Consider the following 5,157-nt stretch of genomic DNA (forward strand, 5'->3'; position numbering starts at 1 on the left):
AAAATATGCAACATTAAACATGTAGGGAAATTCCATTAACACATCCATTAAGAAAACAGTCAGAAGTACAATTAGAGTGATTTTACTTATCCATAGCCTTTGAATTTAACATGGGGGATGAGTAATACTTCAGATTGAATAACAGAGGAATACATTTTTAAAAAATTGTGTGTAAGAGCGTGTGTATGGGGGGGCTGTGGAGGGAAGAGGGGGAGGGGAGAGAGAGAGAAAGAGAGGGCACAAATGTATGTTTTGTCCTGATAATTTATTTAGGATTCAATCCTGCTCCAGCTGGCTCTCATCACTGATGTATCAGTGAAACAGTTTTTTCTCTCTCTGTCTCTTCAGCTTTTCCTTGAATTCTTAACCCTGACATTTATTTGAACACCACTAGCCAGGTTCTTAATCTTTTTTTCACCCCACTGAGCTATGAAAGCCAAATTCCCTTTGAAGCCAATGATAATGATAATAAAACCTCACATTTGCTTATCATTTTGAGAATAAAAGAGCTTAAAATTCTCTACAGACATGATCTTATTAACCTCGTTATGAAGTCCTTTTGACATAGTGCGTGAGAATTTCAGAAAGGTTAAAGGATCCCTCCGTGGTGGTACAGTGTATTGAGGCAGAGTCAATTCACACTCTTACTCAGCTTCAATCATGGCTCTGACATCTCAGCTTTATTTTAAAATCAGATAAGCAGAAGAGAGGAACAAAATAAAAAGCTGGCCCTTTATTCAGTTTTACTTAATCCTTAATAATATAGAGACTTTGTAGAAAAGGAAATCTGAAGACTTAGGTTTGAGTATCTCCTACAAAGCTAGGTTTACATATTTTGAATCTCAAATAGCTATCTGTATGTCTTTCATTTTTAATAAATATTGTTATACCCCAGAGCCTTATTAATCTCTAGCACATTATAGACAATATTCAAATGGTATAGATGCCAGTATCCTAAAGTGGATAGAATATTCCTACTTCTTGCCCAACATAATTAGAACATAAAGTAAGGAAAAAAGGAAAAATGCATTTGCTTTCATATTTTTAGTTTTAGTAATCAATTACAAAGAAAATCCAAGACAATATACCTAAAACAAATTTATCCCAGTCACCCACACTAATAGGTGTGGGTGTGACATAATGTGCCTAGTTCCATGTATCTGATTAGAGGCTGACTCTGAACATATGCTTTCAGGAGTATAAATGGAATTATATACCACGCACAGTGCTGTTATACTTGTTTCTTCTCTGGTATTCCTTTCCAAAGTGCTATAAGAATTAATAATATTTGTGTTTTCCTTTGCCTTTCTGTTATTCCAAAATTCTTAAATAAAAAAAAATTAAAAATCAAAACAGTTTCTGACTTAAGTAGAAGCGTAAGATAGTAGCTAATAGTACTGGATTTGAATCATTCTGAATTCCACCAAGTAACTGTTTAGACCTTTGAGAGTTTCCCTGAGGACCTCTTAACCCAGATACTCCCCACAGCCTTCATGCACATAAAAACCAGGATTATGGGGCTATTTGTACTTTCTCATTAATCCAGAAACAGTGCAAGTTACACCATAGATAGAAATTTGGGATGAGTTCCCTCCCTATCATTGTTGTGTAACAATCACGCTTTTGTTTCATTGTATCATTGTTGTGTAACAATCAAGCTTTTTGTTTCAACCTTGCTTTTGTTTCATGTATCGTTGTGTAACAATGTTTTGTGTATCATTGTTGTGTAACAATGTTTCATGTATCATTGTTGTATAACAATGTTTTGTATTGTGTAGCAATGTTCCGTGTATTATTGTTGTGTAACAATCAAGCTTTTTGTTTCAACTTTCTTTGGGTCTATTTTTTCAGTCTACCAATTTCACCCTCTTTGCTCCCTGCTCCAACAGCTTCCCATTACGCATCTTTGAATACAAAACCTAGAACCTTCTTTTTCTTCTTTCTGTACTCAAAGCTATGCAATAAATTTTTGCTGTTACGCACCACAGGGCAGATTCTAGGTGAGTTAGTTTATGTTGAGTCCACAGTTCAGCAAGGGCAGCAAACCTAAAGTGCTTAGTGCTTCAGTGAAGTAATGAACAGATGTTCAGGGACCACACAACCCCTTCTTCCTGGACGAGAAGGTGGTAGCAGGACAGACCCAGCTATCCAGCTTGGAGTCATGGTTAGGACAGTTTGAAAAACATTAATCTAGATAGGAAAGGCACATACATGTAAAAACTAACGAGGATTTTTTTTTTTTTAACAGTTTTTGGCCGGGGCTGGGTTTGAACCTGCCACCTCCTCCAGCATATGGGGCCGGTGCCCTAATCCTTTGAGCCACAGGCGCTGCCCCAAAACAAAAGAGGATGTTTGAAGGAACTTCTGCTAGGAAGTGATAGACCACAACCCTGACTTTAATTGCTGTTCTTTAAGCTCTTAAGTTTTTTAAAATGCATTTATTTATTCTAACCCCTATTTAACAATTAGTAAGCATCAGACTTTGAGCGGATATATACGAGGTTGGACAATTAAATTTGTGAGGTCAACCCAGAAAAAGTGCTACCTAACTCATTGCTGAATATCACTATGGTCACCTTTGAGGTATTCCCCTGGGTCATCGGTAACGACAGCACATCTCAAATACAATTGCAATTCATTTCTCTCCCATCCTTAAAAACCTCACAACGTTCTCTTGCTTAACCTTCCTTTCCTTGAAGAAAGAGGCTACAGTCTTTACAGCTCCTTAACATCACCTAAAGAGTTGTTATTGCTATTTATTTATTTATATTTTTTGAGACAGAGTCTCACTTTTCCACCCTGGATAGAGTGCCTTGGTATCATCATAGCTCACAGCAGCCTCGAACTCTTGAATTCAAGTAATCCTCTTGCCTCAGCCTCCCAAGTAGCTAGGACTACAGGTGCTTACCACCACAAGACATCTGGCTAGTTTTTCCATTTTTAGTAGAGATGAGGGTCTTTGTCTTGCTCAGGTGGGTCTCAGACTCCTGAGCGCTAAGTATCCTCCCTTCTTAGCCTACCTAAAGAGTTTTTAAAAACACCCACATTCTGAGACCTGCTTGGCTTAATTAAAGCAGATATTCAGGGGATTCTCATGTGAAAATCTCCAGTGTAGGTTGTCTGAGGAGGTCATGACTTCTGTGTTATGTGCGAACAGGGCTGTTGGAAGAATTAGTAGGACATACCCCTCTACTCACTCAGGGTCAGACGTATGGAACAAATTAACCTTAAACAAATGTCCTAAGACTTGAAATTCCTCTATCTTTCTCAGATTTCTGGAATGTATTTCATTGAACCCCCAGTGAATTCAGGACACAGTTAAAATTCTTAAGAAAGCATACAAGACCCTTGAATTGGTGTCTTACTCTATGTCTATTCAAACTTACTTGCTCTGTGAGAGACCAGAATATGCCAATCCAAATACAAAAATCTTTTTGAGCCGAAAGCAATTAAGAAGAAGCAGATGCAGGAAAGCCCTCTGCCTTCCCTCTATTGCCTAAAAGCAGGGCAGAGATTTGCAAAGATAAACGTATCCATGCCCGGGAGACCACAGGTTAACCACTGCAGATGACTTTAGCCCCTTACAGCCCTAGAGGTGGCCCAGGAGAAATCTTCATTAACGAGCTTGACTAATAGACTTTACCTGCCATTTATTTGCCTTCCCCCAAGTTGCCATCACTAAAGACTCAAAATCCTTTTTCTCTTTTACTTCTCTAAAAATTTACTTTGCTTTGTTGAAGATGCTGTACAAACTGAAATTCAAAGTCACCTCTTGGACAATTACTCACGCCCTGGCTAGCTCCCACATACGTATGAAGTATACACATTAATGAACTCCTGTTTGTTTTCCTCTTGTTACTCTGTCTTACATTACAGAGATGGCTCCCAGCTGAGAACTCATGACAGTTAAAGAAAATCCTTTTTCCTCCCTTACTTACATGTATGCCATGTACACACATACAAACCCAATGACACAGACGCACTGGCCGTTCTCAGGATGTGCCAGAATCCCCCATGACATCCAGATTTGTGTATCTCCTTCCTTTCTGCTTTTATCCTGGTCTTAGTTGCTCACTTCTCCTCAGACCTGTGTATGATTAGCTAATCATTTTAGGCTCCATAACCTGGGGCTCCTCAACTGTGCCCCATCCCTCAGGATTAATTAGGTCTTGCTTTGTCTCCACTCTCTGTGTATAGACTTGGCAAAGTACTTTTGTGACTATGTACGTTACAATTGCTAACTTGTCATTAGTCACCTCGCTAGAAGGTGAACTCCTGCTGATTAGAAAGGAGATCGCATTTACTTCTGGAACCCTTTGTACACAATGCTTAGCATTTAACAGGCTCACATGTGTACTGAAAGAATGATATGTTGTTATTGAGGCATGTTACTATTCTCAAAATTAACATTTCTAAATCCCTGCATGGTCACTGAATGGTTTTTAAACTCTTGGCACATTTAAGAGCCAAATTTATGTGGCATGTTTTAGCTATAGCCAGACACATGTGCAGATTTATGTGTACAAAACTCTTCAGTTTTAAGATTATTCATGGGAAATTGTTCTATATATTTGAAAATGTGAAATTTCAGATACAGGAAATGCTAACTAGTGTAATGATTTTTCTTGTTTTAATAGAAGTTAACTGGATAACCTCCTTTATTCAGGAGAAAATTGCATGCTGAGAAGTAAAGAGCTTTCTTTGCCTTTAATTCACTGTTTCTATTTCGGGCTTAAGGTAAAGGGAAATTAGAAGAAAAGAAATGTATTTAAATTGGATAAGCAACCTGAAGATCAGTAAGAAAGAACCTAACTGTCCTTTGAAGATTCTCTTTTATTTCATGTTCCCTATTAAAAGGTATCAGGGTGAAAAGCCCCACCGTCATCTTTTTAGGGTCTAAGAATTAAGTTGACATAAGATAGATTAACAGGAGAAGAGTGAAAAACAGGTTTTATGTGGCACAAGAGCCCTCACAAGGAAGTGAAGACCCAAAGAAGCAGTTAGAGACAGCTACTTACGTGCCAGATCGGACAAATAGGTTGGAAGGAAACAAATTCTGCAGGAAGGCTGAAAGGAAAGAATTATTTCAAAAATGTCTGTACAGAATCACCTTGGTTCCCACATCTCATCCCAGAGGATGAAGATGCCGCATCTGTC

Source organism: Otolemur garnettii, unplaced genomic scaffold, assembly GCF_000181295.1.
Source record: "Otolemur garnettii isolate 467f Iridium unplaced genomic scaffold, OtoGar3 scaffold00039, whole genome shotgun sequence".
Lineage (NCBI taxonomy): Eukaryota > Metazoa > Chordata > Mammalia > Primates > Galagidae > Otolemur > Otolemur garnettii.